A 14,700-nucleotide genomic window follows, 5' to 3' on the forward strand; every position below is an offset into this window, starting at 1 on the left:
TTAATTAATAAGAATTATTCTTATCCTCGTTAACTTGAAATCAAATTTCACAGATAAGACGACGATTGTTAAAGTTGTACAAAAAAATGGAATAATAATACGGATTATTATTATTAGAGGAGAGAAACAACACAGGCATATCCTTTTACGGGTTATCCATCTCGGATTCCATTCTCATTCCGATCGGGCGCAATCTCGTGAGATAACTCGTGCAAGCACGGAGACGATCCCTGAAACGATCGCTCGAAGCAATGTCCACAGAGGGAGGAGGCGCAGGACTAGACTCTGGACGAGACAGGTAGCGCGAGAGGAGGCCGTCGGCCTCGACTGCGTTCTCCAAGAGGTCGACCCACTTCGCCCAAAGGCGAGAGGGACCGTATTGGTAGGCAGTTACGCGCGTATACGTGCACCTTATACACGATAAATATATCTACGATCTTCTCTTTGCGTGGTATAACGGCCTCACCCTTTCTCCACTTTTCTCTCTCTCTCATCATTATCGTTCTTTGTCTCTTTTTCTCGATGCAACTTGCAAACGTATTTTTCGTTTGTCGATCGATAAACAAGGTCAATTATTTTTTATTTTATTCTTGAGACGATCGTCGAATACGAGTTATGCGTCATTGTTTCGTTGCGCAATTGATAAAAAAGTTATTTAAAATCTCTGGATGGATATACAGGTTGTACGTAAAAATTTATTTGATATAAATTATTACACGTATATTATATCGTCTTCGATCGGCAATAGGAAAGATGTAGCAACGAATAAATAAACAAATTAACAAAAGATAATGATAAGAATAAATTTACGATTTATTAAAAATACAATTATATATTCTCGTTAAAAAGAAACAATATTACAAATATTTAATTAATAAATTAAATTATACGTGTACGACATAATTATTGTTAATCTTAAGCTTCAATAATTAAGAAAAAAAATCTCTCAAATTTACGCTCGCGACAAAAATCTTAATTTTTCGCTTGACCCCTTTTATCACCACCCCCAATCGAACTTAACAAAAAAAAACAATGTAGAGTCGCGTCACCGTTTCCGGAACCGAGGAATTAACCGCGAAGGATTTTCCTTTCGATCGGGCCGCGGTCTCGCTATCGGCTGTTTACGTCTCGTTTCGTCTGTCCTCGATGTCGATATTGGTCGTCGAAACCCGTAGTGCTCGGCGGCGTGTCGTGTCGATCGCACGTGTGTGTCTCTCGCGTGTGCGTGACGATTTTCACAATTCCATCCCCCCTCTCCACCATCTGCACCACCTCTTGCCCATCATCCTTGCTTCCGTCGCTTACGAACTCCGTCGCATCTCTCCAAAAAAAAAAAACGATCGTCGAACCGCGATCCGAACGGCAAATTTTTGCTCGAGGCGGAGGAGGGGGGAGGATAGCGATAGAAATTGATAGAATATATCGCGATACGAGATCAAGAATCGAAGAGAAAAGGGAAGAAAGAGAGAAAAAGAAGGTGGACCTCCAGAAGAGGCGGCGTGAAATCACCGGTATTCTTCCTGGCGGGAGACGACACGTGGTTTCTGCAGGCACGCGGCTCCCTACTCTCCACCACGAGTTCCTCGTCCACGCTGGACGCAATCAGCCGATCCTCAAAGCGCGACCGGTAGTCGTACCGCGTGCACGTGGAGCTCTCCCATCAACCGATTATCGCCGATCGATCTCCGTCTCGTCCACGCAGCAGGATCTAACGTCCAGTTGGCGCGTGATCTCGCCGGGATCCCTGGCGACGATGATCTATGACCCCGATCGAGCCGTCGTAATTGGAACCGTCGGGAAAGCTTCTCGGCATCGATAGAATCGCGTACTGTGAATCGACTTCCGTGGAAAAGCCGTGGGTCGGTCCGTGGTGAATCACGAATCTTTGGGGGCCGGCCGACCATCCAGTCATCCGGCCAGACTGGATCCGACCGGATTTCACCTTTCGACCAGAAGAACAGGGATACAGGGTGGTTCCTCGGAGTTCAGTGGCACATGTGATCGTGATCGGAGAGAGAGCCGCTCCAGTGTTCTCGCGCGGGGGCCAGCAGCGGTTTTTGTCCTCCAGTTTTGGATCCTGAGGAATGGACGGCCAAGAATGAAGAAAGGGTGAACGTTCGGCTGCGTAGAACGTGAGAGAGAGAGAGAGAGAGAGAGAGAGAGAGAGCTGCTTCAAATCGGGTGAGTCAACGTTTTGTTTTTATTTTTTTCGAATGTTTGTCGCGCATCAACTACGCCGTTTTCTCGCGGTATTTAGCTGCGAGGCATGTTTATCTCGTTCGACGAGCGTCGTCGATTGTTGTGTCGATCGTTTGTGGTTTCTCGGATACTTTCTTGCGAAAAAAAGAAAAAAACGTTCCCGTGTAATAACTTGGAGACATCGTAGAGTGTCGCGAATTAGGTTATATCTTTTACATGGAAAATTTGCCTCGAGCAGCCAGCTGTTTCTCGCTTGCTTTCGTGTTTATACTGCGAGTAATACTTGATGAGGGGGGGAAGAAAGAAACAAAAAGGCTCGTCAACGCGTTTATCAAACTAACTCTTGACAGAATTTATACCGTTTTTGTTAATATGCGTGTATATTAATATGCTCTCGAGGTAGAAATCGCGTGAAGGAATGATAAATTACGGATCGTAAATCTTTTTTTTTTTCATGGAATGGATCAATGAATGCATAATTGGTTTATTAACCGCTTTAATAAAGAATGATTTCGAAAACGGATCAATTTCGACCTACTTGACTGGTCGAATCGGCCAATCTTTTCGTTTAGAAATAGGAATAAAATATATTTTGAATTTGCAAATGATGGGGAAACAATATTTCGATAATATCGTTCGATGTTTGAGTTGATTTAAAATCGAGTTTGGAAATTTTTAGAATATTCTTTATTAATATTGGTCGATTCGAACAGGTCTCTTTGATCAGAATTTATTTATGATTAATATCATAAGTAAATTATAATAGAAGAAAGAGAAGGGAAAGATTCGATCGAAATCAAATAGGATGGCTGATATAACACGTATTAGCACTGCATCATTGGTATTCCGCTCGGTCGAATCTGAATGAAAGTGATTTAATTTCTTTGAATCTGACACGCCTGTTGAATAAAGAAAATTAAACCCCTAAAGTAGCAATAGGAATTCTCAGTTTAGATTAAGCTGGTATATAATCTTGATATCGCATGGAATTTAATTTCTAGGTCAAGAATTCGAATTATTTAGATAGATGGTGGTATTTGGATAATTGGAAGATTGTATTTTAATCCAACGCTTACTCGCTACGTTAATTAAAGTTGGCTGATTCATCCGTAGAATTTAATCGCTCGCTAACCCATTTATTATCACATTTCTTTTCTCCTCGATTATTACGTAACTCTGTTAATTTTAATCACTTTATAATGAATTTCTAAAACAAAATTCTCACGCTCCGGTTTAATAAACAAAATTTTAAATATCTCCAGTAAAATTCAGGGCAAAATTGAAATAGGATATATCCGTATCGCGCTCGAAAGATGGTTTAATAACAGAGAAACACAGCAGAATTAGAATTAGATTCGTAATTTAATTTAGAGAAAGACGAAGGAAAATAAATTCCCTGTTTTTATCCAAACGAAACTACAATTTTATAAATCCAAATCTTCGTCTTCTTGTTCATTGCTGGACAAATCGTTGGTTGCCACGCAGATCGGAAATAAATAAATCACTGTATATCGATAAAATCGACGCGAGACTCGTCGCTCGCGATCATTCAGAATGTATCACCGGAAGTAATCAGGAGTCCATAAAGCGGCGTGTCCCCTGGAGAACGTACGATGCCAATAAACAACTTGGACGGTGGTTCGGGGTACGATAAAATTTCGCGAACACTAACCATCTCGTTCCTCGGCTAAAGTCTCGAGGAACGACGATGGAAAATCCATGGATGGAAAAGTGTCGGGGATACAAGGTAATAAATCCCTAGGAACCGCGTATGTAGTGATGGAATCGAGTCATGCCAGCTGATTTTACGAAACGAAAAATTTTCTGCGTGTCACATTCACATAATATCTATTATATTCTTTATTAGTTTCTTTATTAGTTTTAATCTCCTTGGAAAAAGCTTTTATAAACGTTAAAATAAATATAAATTGTGTAATAATTGGCAACTGTTTTAACATCAAAAATTATCAAAAGTCTGGTCAGAATGAGCAACAATCACGTTGCTACAGCGATTCTTAGAACGAAACGAATCATCCATCGACGTACGTCTTCGTCCGTACGCACTTGAACTCGATCCCATCGCTGAACGCGCACCTCGCCTCTTCTAACGCGCACAATGAATATCTATTGTCCCTTTTACTTTCTCCCGCGGCTATGGTGCACACAACACCATCGTGTGCCGTCTCGTCGTGCAACAGAAGCCACGTGTATACGTGGACACCTGTTCCCGGTCGTTGGATTCGATTCGAAACTGCGTGACATCTTTAGAAAATCGAACGACCGACGTTCAAGGGAAAACATACGCGTTCCATTCGAGTTTAAGTGGAGTTAGAAATCGGTTTGCCTGCGCGAGACGCGCATTCGTCTCGATTCGACGCGAGAGAGAGAGAGAGAGGATGCGTCGAAAATCGTTGCTCCTCTCGTCGTTAGAAAGCAATTTGTCAGAAATGGTCGTCGAAAAAAAGGAGCGATATCGAGAAAAATTATCGCGCTCTATCTTCGATGAGCATCATCTCGAGCGGTTGCTTTGTTACTTTGCTGCAAAAAAAGAAGCAAGGATGAAAGATGTTCATCCTCTTCTCGATAGGAAACTTCGATCGAGCTTTCGAAGTTTAGAGAAGAGTTGTCTGATAGATGGATGAAAGAATGCTGGATTTCCTCGATCGCGATCCCTCCATTGTATTGAAATTTTTCCCAAGATGTTGTTCTTGGGGGGATTGATCGACGGGCGAGAGGAAGAAGGCCGTGGTCGCTTTTTTAATATTTCTTTTTTTTTTTTCCCCTCTCTTTCACCTCTCGTTATTGATATCTCTATCACGCCGTGTCTAATTCCTTGGCATGAGAGGTTTCTTGAATTAACCGAGGCGGGAGAAGAACCCGTCTAGACTAGTTTTTTTCAACCGCGGTTCAGCCGTTTCAAACAGCCGGGACTACGTAATAAGCCACCTCGATCGCGAAACAAAGAAACACGCGTCAAATACGGGTTTGTCTATTATCTTCGAATCTCGAGTTTCTCTCTCTCTCGCGTTATTCGTAATCGAGGAGGATAAGTCCATCTCGTGTTTCCTGTATCCCCTTCCTTGGTTGCGTTTAAACGAAATCGTTTAAACAAAAGTTACTCGTTTTCGGACAAGATGCGTAACAACGACACAGCTTTCCTGATTTTTACGTATTCTCCTCTTCGATCCTCTTTGAGAAACAAACTTTCTCGGCATCTCGAATTTTAAGAGAAAAATAAGCGACGAATATATTTTAAGTGAAACACGATTGTTTATTGTCGATGAATCAGCGTGTTGGTCGGTTTCGTTCATTCGAAATACGAATATCCTTCTAAAACATTCCCTGAGAGAAAGTGTTGCCACGATTAATCATTAAGAGCCATCGACGACCATATGGCGAGTTGGCAAGAATGCGTTTGCACGGTAGCGCAGAGCTAATCAGTGAAAGTGCCACACGATCGAGTAGCTGCACTCCTTTTGAAAATCGAATCGACCCACTTCTCCTGCTTGCTTCGATTGCTTCGATTCGTTTATCACATATCGCGCCCTCTTCCTTCAAAATCCATCTCCCTTTTTTTCAATTCCATCCTGGAACACTGGCGTGGAACGATTCCAAGCGCGTTTCCAACGCCGCTTTACCCCTCCTTAAGCGTTCTACTTAACCACTTCGTAATCGTGAACGAGATATTCCGACGCAATATCTTTCTTACGACCGACAGATATCTCGACGAGTTTCTATTATTACTAACGTAGCCAACCCAACCCTAATTCCATTATTGCTCCATTAAAATTACTTAAAAGCTTACAAGTTGCAGTTGATGATTCTCGAATTCGGTTCCAAGTTCGTTACACGAGAATAAGTTAGACTTTTAACGCCAAGAGTTTCCTTTTAAGCTTTGAATCACTTATCACTCGAAGCGATTCGCAATTTTTCACGGTGTATGTATAGATTGGAAGTGTTACGAATCACCGGTACGCGATATGTGTCGCGTCCATATCTCGTCCACGTTTGCCCATGCGGCTAAGTGGGTTACGCATCTTTCGTCTCGTTCCAGTCCCCTACTTGTCGTTTCATTTCCTACGATGACTCTGCTCCTCTGAAACCGAGGATCGCGATCGTTGCATCTCGAACGATTCCCATCCTATCCGAAGATTTATATCAATTCGTCACAAGTTTCTTCTCTACACCTCCCTCCCCCCAAATAGCCCCTGTACGCCATTTTCTAATTGTCCCCCGACTCTCCCGATGCCTGTCGACCGAGTTTTCACGAACAGAAACATCCACTTTCGCTCGGATGAAATTGGACGGTTGTTAGAAACGGTTGTTACGGATACACAATCATCGTTTTTTCTTTTTTTACAGTCCTAGGTCGTAGAGGACAACAAGCAATCAACGTGTATATATATATATGTATATACACCACCACTATAACAGAGAACTCGCTTCCCTCTAGATCGATCCTCCTCGCTCGCGTTTCACCCGAGAAATCCTTTTGTTCGAAGAACGAGAGCAAAGCACAACGAAGCGAAGATGAAACGTTGTTTCTCTTGGTTGGATCCACGGGAAGCTTGTCGAAAATTAGAGTTCCAAGAGGAATTATAATCGACCGGTTACTCTCGTCCCGATTGAAAATCGGCTTCCGTTCGATATCGCGCTCCAGCGATCCGAGTTCGCTCTCATCGAAAGTCGCAACGGTGTTAATTTGATCCTTGTGAAGCGGGGTAGATCGACCACAATACGGTCACCGAGACACCGTTCTCGAATCGAGAGAGCTACCGGTCATCCGACCATTCCGTTCTAGTTTCGTGTATTCAGAGCGCAAATCGATGTAAAAAATTACTTACTCGATCTTGGTTACAGCGGTGCGTATTGTTTTGCATTTGGAGAAATGTCGAGAAAACGAGGAGAGAATCGTTTATCTATTTACGAAACGCGCGATATCTCCAAGTTTAAGGGGTGATGCGATTTCTTCGTTCTTTCACGTAACTGTAACACGAACGATCAACGTTGACTTATCATTCGAAAAGATTCGACCCCTTTCTCTCTTCTCTCGGAGGCCATTAGACCGTTTCATCGTCACGGTCCCCGTGATCGCAAAACATTTACCTTACCATTCGATGACCCAAAATCACCTCGAATTCGCGAAACACAGCGGCCTTTTAACGCGGTTACCAATTCGCACGAGACGCTTTCTCGGACTTAGCGTCCGACTGTTAACGTTGTCTCTAATTAGTCTTCCATTAGAGAACGGGGGACGCGTGAAAAACGCCTAAAATCGTATCGACGGAGAAGGGAAATAAAGTTGATCGTTGTCCCAATCGTGGAAATTATTCCCCGCTAAACTTTTTCCAATAGCTTACCGGAATGTTGCTCGTCGGATAATTTTCGCGAGAAGCTAATTAGCTGGCTCCGCGACAAGTGACAGCGATTAATTAATTAACAGCAGAATCCGGCCATTGTTAGAGCGGGCGATTAACTTATCACGAACAGAAGGTTGAGACGCGTGACGAGGAAAAGGAGGAGAAGGAGGAGGGGAGACGCAAGAGGAGAGAAGAGATGGAGGAGGAGGCGGTTCGTGGAATGGAATGAATTCTCGTGGGACGCGTAGCGGCGCGAGCGGTCGTCAATTACGGAAAACGGTCCAGGGGGAGCCGAGTGAAATTACAGGCGGTGACGATTCGATCGGAAATGACGGAGTGAATACCGCTTCTTGTGGAAACATCCGGCGAGACCGATCGGCCTTACGACAAGGAAGCTCTTCCGTGTCCCATTTAACAACCTTCTTCTTCTTCTCTCCTGTCTCCTGGTCGATTTTTTATTCGTCCTTGCGAATGAAGAGAAGGAAGATCGACGAATTTATATACCACGGATATATAATTTTAATTTGAAACAATTACCTCGCTTCGATCGTTATTTCATTGATCGTTAATCTCAGTTTTATACGATATAAATGGGATAATAAGTCCGTGAGAAGGAAATGATGTGTTTTTATTGATTTTTTATTTTTTGGAGAAAGGGGAAGGAGAGGAGCGGAATAATTAATCGATTCGTTTATGTAATGAAAATAAAAATTCCCGGATTATTAAAGATTATAAATTATCCGATAAAATAACTCTCTCCCCATTCATATATATATACACCAAATTAAATCAAGTCGTTTAGAAAAATTTCATCTTCGATTCGCAATAATTTCGATATATATCAAGAGGATATATCAACCGTAACAAAACAGGATTCAAGAAGTAACGTGCACACCAATCTCGATCTTCTTATCCCCTCAAAAAGAAGAAGAAGAAGAAGAAGAAGAAGAAGGAAAAATTATCACTTAAGCCTCTCCATCCTTTATCTTCTTAACTCGCCCCCTTCCCCTCGCCAAAGCGAGCGATATCGAAAGATTAATGAATCGAGGGATCGTTTAAACCGAATCCAATTAGCGTGTACGATCCACGAAAACGATCGCGTACGGTACACGGTCGAATGGGAGCTTTAAAAAGATACGAAGCGGCGCTTGCTCCGCCACCAGGCTTTCCATCCGCACGGAACTTTAGTAACCCTGTTTTACGGTACACGGGGACTGGCTTTTATTTACAGTGCGACCAACCGGTGGCCTGGCAAGGGACCGCAAAGGGTCAATGGTTGCAGCCCGTTAAAACCCTGGCGTGGCGATAAATTCAAACCGCGGATTTCGTTCCTCGAAAAAGATCCCACGGTTCCGGTGACGATTCGGCCCATTGTGCGCGTATTCGTTTGATGGCACGACTCCTCGTGTAGGAGGAGGAGGAGGAGGAGGAGGAGGAGACTTCATTTACTCGCGATGAGCTGGTTCCTGGCCAGTTCTCGAGATGTTAAAAGAGAACGAGGAAGAGAACGAAATTGAATTTTACGATCAGAAGTTTCTTTCTCGGAAAATTTTCTCTTGTTTTTATTATGGAATTTTTTACGATTTTTATAATTTGAACAAGCGATTGCAGAGACAACAAGCAATTGTATAAAATGAGGTAGGAAGAAAGGAAAAATCGGTCTTTTCTGAACAAAAAAAGTGCTATAAAACTTTTTAACCTTTATCGCGAAGATTATCAAGAAACAAACGGGTGGTTAGAAGGTCTCTAGAAAGGGGATCAGGAAATGGGTTATTTCCAATGAAACGGATACGTGGGCCGGGTCGAGAGGCCCGAGGGCTCGTTCCGCCTCTGGTCTAATAACGCATGCATCATGGCGAATAATTAACATCTCGTCTAGTCCGAGGCGAGGACTCGTTGGTCGTGCCAAGTGAAACGAGAGAGACATCGCGCTCGTGAGAAGGCACGGCCGAACGAGGCTCGCATTTTCATCTGCTCTCTATAGTGCTCTCGATCCCTTCGCGATCGTGAATCGAACTCGAATCGGACGCGTGATCGATCGTTGATTGGCGTTTCCGCGAAACTTGGCCCCAACTCTCGCGGAGGCGTGCCTCGTCCAGTGCTTGGGAGCAACGACTTTCGAATACCGTTTTCCCTACGCGCCACTCCAATCAAGGGAGAATCGTTCGAACTTAATCGTGCCGCCATTCTACGCCAGATCCTTGACACGCGTCGAGGATAAGTAGGTGAAAATCGAAACTTTGCACTTGTACGGAGTTATACGGCTCGAGGAGAATTCACAATTCCGTTCGAATTTGATGGACTGATAGCAGAGGAAGAAAGAAGAAATAACGTGGAGAGAGAAGACCAATTATGGGAAATGTTGGATAAGCGATGAAGATTTTGCGCTTTTGGAGAGTGGTGAAATTTAATCTCGATATGGCTCGAGCGGAATTCCATTCGTATTTTGCTCGATGCGAGCGTGAAATGATAACGAGGAAAAGAAAAAAGCATCGAGAGATTAAATTGAGGATGGTAACGAAATGTTGGAAACGATGAGGGGTCGAAGATCAAGATTTTGCACGTTTGGGGAGTAGTGAAAATTTAATCTCGAGATTCGTATTATTTCGAAATGAGCGAAATAAGTACTGGAAGTAACTGTAAATGAAAGAAAAAGAGAGTTGAATGAAATGTGATGTGCGTGGATGAGCAATTTAAAATTTCTTTCATGCTTTATCGAATACAGGAATTCTTCTCCAATCACTAATCCATAAATTGTTTACTGCAAACAGAAATTTTTGAAGATTAATAAAATATATAATAATAATAATTTTTGGCCAATCAATCGAATTAATCACTCTGAAAAACGCACGTGTGAGCTATACTTCAACCGGATAGAATGGCCGATACAGTTATCAGATTATTATCGAATCGAGACCCGCTTGTTCCTCGAGTCATCCTCCATAATTCACCGACAACACTCGCCAATTTTAAGTGAAATATTCATCGAGATAAGACTAGATTTACTATACGACGATATAATTTACACTCGACGAGTGTCTACTTTTCCAACTAAAAAATTAATCGTCATCCTAACCGACCCACACGTATGGAATCAAAGATATACTACAAATATCCTGATTCTCGCCGCATTGTCACATTCCGTACAACTCGTATACTCGAAATAAAAATTGTTTCACTCGCTGCGTGCGATTAATCTGACTAAACAATCGAAAAAAAAACCGAACTCGAGTCCTCATCTGAATCGAATGTGTGCCAACAATCGAAGCGGTTCCTTTGTACTTCGCGGTCCCGTGAGCGAGGTCGCCGAGTGAAACGCAATCGTTGAATCGTTAAATTCGTCCCGCGTAAAATATCGCGCAATCGATCGACAACCTCTCGAGGAGAATTTCCCCCCCCTCCTCGAGAGAAATTCGAAGAGATCGTCCCCTCGAGATAACGTTGGCGATCCGCCAAGAAATCGGCGATGGTCGGCGGATGATGGAAATACACGTGGCAAATATATAAATTCGTGGACAGTTGGCGGAAAACAATTAGCGGGCACGAGGTGGACGGAGAGGTTGTTGCGTTTGTCGGTGGAAGAAGGGAGCGTGTGGGGGAATGTGTGTCAATCGAAAGCCGGTTTCTAGGTGGCGTCGGGCATCACCGGCCCCGACGATTTTCAGCGTGGAATTAATGGGGATCATTAATATCGCGGTGTAATTACGTGTTTCACGCAGCCGTGTTGCGTATTTTAATATTCGTTATTAATATAACCGCATAACGGAGTTAGAGTTGCTCGCCATTGATCCGATCTCACGGGTTGGCCGGTAAAAATCGCGATTACTCCGGGGTTAAATTAATATTTACATTGGGGAACAAGCCGCACAAGACGAATCACTCGCGACATCCTCGTTAATGATTGAGCGAGTGCAGGCGATAATACGTGTATATACGCGCGTTCTTCACTTTCCACTTGTACTGGGAATTAAATTTTTCCTATATTTCGAGGAGGGATAAACGTTTTAGAATACTGGCCCATTAATCGAGTAAGTAAAAGTAAGTAAATTTCCATCCATTGTTACACTTTGATAATAAACTCTCTATTCAAACCTCTTTTTTCTTTAATTCGTATAAACGATAAGATTATTATCGTTTATACGATTATATTAAAAAAGAAAAAAGAAAGGATAATTGCGTATTTCTATCGATCGATAAAATCGTTTCGATAAAAAAATCAATCGCTGTCCTAGGTTAACACGGGTGGAATTTATTCTTTATCGAAGGAAAAAAAGATTTATTCGTGCGTACGTAACAGCCCGCGTGCAATTCCTCGCGCAAGAATTTTCGCAAGCATGCTCGCCATGATCACCCTGTAAAAAATGAATGTTATGCGCGTTACACGTTATACACACATAGGAGATACACACACCTGGCATTCACGTACGAGGAAGAAGTGGGTCACTTTTACCCCCTTGGGTAGCGAGCCTTGGATCTGAAGATCGCGATCGGCCTGCCTGCGCGGTGCGAACGATCGCTATGTTGCGTTGCATCGATCGTGCGCGTCGCCACGTGCGAATACAGGTCGGTTCAAAAATATTTCCTTCTTTCCTTTTTCGACTCCGCTCAGTCAAAGGCATTCGTTATTTCTTTATTAAGACGTCGTGTGCGTCGTCCTCCTCTCACCTCGGAGAGAGAAAGAGATATTTCAATTTTGCGTAAATTAACACGGAAATTGAATCGGTCCAATTTCCCCTCCCCCCCGCGAGTATTCATCATCTCGATCACGATTCGGACAGTTTCGATTGGAGCCGTCCCGATTCGAGGGTCCTCGAAGATTTATACCCGCCGGGAGATAACGCCAATTATTACCACGTTGCTTCATAAATTTACGATCTCACGATACGCGCGTTATTTATGCGTAATTCGTCGCTCGTTGAATGTATCGAGGACATAACGTGTATAAAACGGTGATTCCGTCGCGCCTATTCCTGCCTGTTTCACGGGAGAGAAAGTAGCCGTGGTTTTGTAAAATAACACGAGCATAGTTGCATAATATATATTTAATTTATCTAGCTCGTATCCGTAATATCCGAGCGCGGTGACGTGCTCGAACGGGAAATGGGAAACGAGGAGGAAACGATCGCCGAGTTTCTCCATCCTCGGTCGTTTTAATACCCGGCAGTAATTTCTAGAGTCGAGAAACTCCACCGTAGAAACTCGTCGCATCTTGTATCTGAGCATTGGCCGGGATAGGCTGTGGAATAATCGAGAGAGATTAATTCGAAAGAATAGAAAAGGCTCGGCTCTCGAGGATCGCTCCGTCGAGGAATCGGTCCGGCCTCCGTTTTCACGAGTCGAGCGCGAGAAAACAGTGGATCGTTCGATCGGACAATTGCAACAGGGCCTTGCTCGATCATTGAAATGCATCGCGCGTCCGTGGAAACACCCTTTCTAACAGTTAGATAGCGCGCCATAAATTTTTACCGGTCGATCGAGCCAGCCTCCTCTAAATGGCGACGCGAGATTTCTATCGGGACAAAATGGTCGGTCAATCACCCATTCAAATTAGAATATCCCTTCCGTTCTTCGCTGCTCCCGTTTCTCGTTCGAATCCACTTTATCGAAACTGTGCGCGATTGCGTCGATTTCTTTGCCGATTTTTTGTAGGATATTCGTATCGATTATTGCTCCTTTCGACGACTTGTTTCGATAAAACGTAACCCCACTTTGCGACGTGTACGATTTATCGAATTTTTTTTAAAGATGTATCTATCGTGCTTTTGATTTGCTTGTTGGTGATAATAACTTCGTACAGCCATGTGCTTAAATAGTACGCGACGAGGAATATCCAATTAATTTTTCGACTCGACTTTCTCGTTTCTTGCTTGATTATTATTCACAATACGAATTATTGAATATAAAATTGGAAAGTAATTTTAATTAATTTACCAAAAAAATGCGTCAAGGGGTACACGGTGGAAACCGGTACAAATACTTCATCTTAGTTTCACCCACTTCCTCGGCCTATTCTTCTTTCTCCAACTTCTTCCAATGTTTTTCTGCTTCTCTTCAACCGCCAACGCCCATGACGTTCACCCGTCGACCTTCTTAAGAGAGATCCGTCGACTTTTCCATCGTCCTCGATCTCTAAACGGCGAGGGACCGAGGAGGATCAGAGATCGTCACGAAAGCATCGAGTGATAGATGACACGCTTACGATAACGAATGACACTCGATGCGAGGTCTCGAGCATCCTGTATACTCGCCTCTCGATCCCTCTTCCCATCTTATCGCGCGTTTACTTTCGAACAACGAGCAAATAAATGCTCGGCTAAATATCAACATGGATTGTCAACTCCGTTTTCCATTTCGTTCAAAGCAAAGGTCGATCCGAGCTAGCCAAATATCTCTCTCTCTCTCCCTTTCTGTATCCATTTCCATGCATTCTCCACGAATCTCTCGAGCCTCGAATCCCGATTACCAGCCATTCCTATGCGAGCTTCTCAAGTGTTCTCCCATACGAGAACGATTTCTCTCTGCTAATCAGCGGTAATTATCTCGCGGGGATAGTAGAATAGTAGGCGTGCAAAACTCGAAGAGGAACAAAAATCTTGGAGTTATCTAGATCTCGTCGAAACTTTTTCGATAATAATAAGTTAAATCTTTTATCTTTTCACGTGTACTTTGCAAATGATAAAACAGCTCTGTATAATAAAGATATCTTAACGAATAATAATTCGACTTTCTCGAATATACGATACGATTCCCGATAAAATGTCTCTCGTGGTTCATAGGTGATGATCCTATCTCTCGCAGTTTTCAACCAGGAAACAGGGACGAGAACGCAGGGATTTTCTTCTTTTCCCTTATACAGTCTCGGGATCCGGATCGAGGCGATCCATAAAAAGAGGCGCGGTTTCACCCGCCGCGAGGACTTCCGGTTTGAAAAGGTTTCACGTGTTCGACTCGATGGAATTTTCATCGCTCGGCCCATTTTCTCCCGGACGGACGAATTCGCCTCCGTTCCGACGAAACACTCGCTCTCTTCCCTCTCCTGATCCACGCCTCGTCCTTACGGCGGCGTGACGGATTTAATACATTATTAATAAAACGCGGGGAAATATTATCGCGGTTTCTAATCGAGTATTCGCCGAAGCAT

At 43.3% G+C, this 14,700-nt stretch overlaps 1 protein-coding gene across 2 annotated transcripts in view; it reads left to right on the forward strand.

Annotated features, from left to right (window-relative positions):
• The first annotated feature begins 784 nt into the window (after nt 1-784).
• Nucleotides 785-14,700, forward strand: part of LOC107999804 (serine proteinase stubble-like) — a 53,373-nt gene continuing 39,457 nt past the window's right edge. The window contains exon 1 of one of the 2 annotated variants that reach the window (XM_062085703.1): nt 785-2,181. The gene's annotated coding sequence lies outside the window, so the exon portion shown is untranslated. The remainder of the gene's footprint in view (nt 2,182-14,700) is intronic. The other variant, XM_062085701.1, reaches the window with a different exon arrangement.

Source organism: Apis cerana, linkage group LG15 (genome assembly GCF_029169275.1).
Source record: "Apis cerana isolate GH-2021 linkage group LG15, AcerK_1.0, whole genome shotgun sequence".
Taxonomy (NCBI): Eukaryota; Metazoa; Arthropoda; class Insecta; order Hymenoptera; family Apidae; genus Apis; species Apis cerana.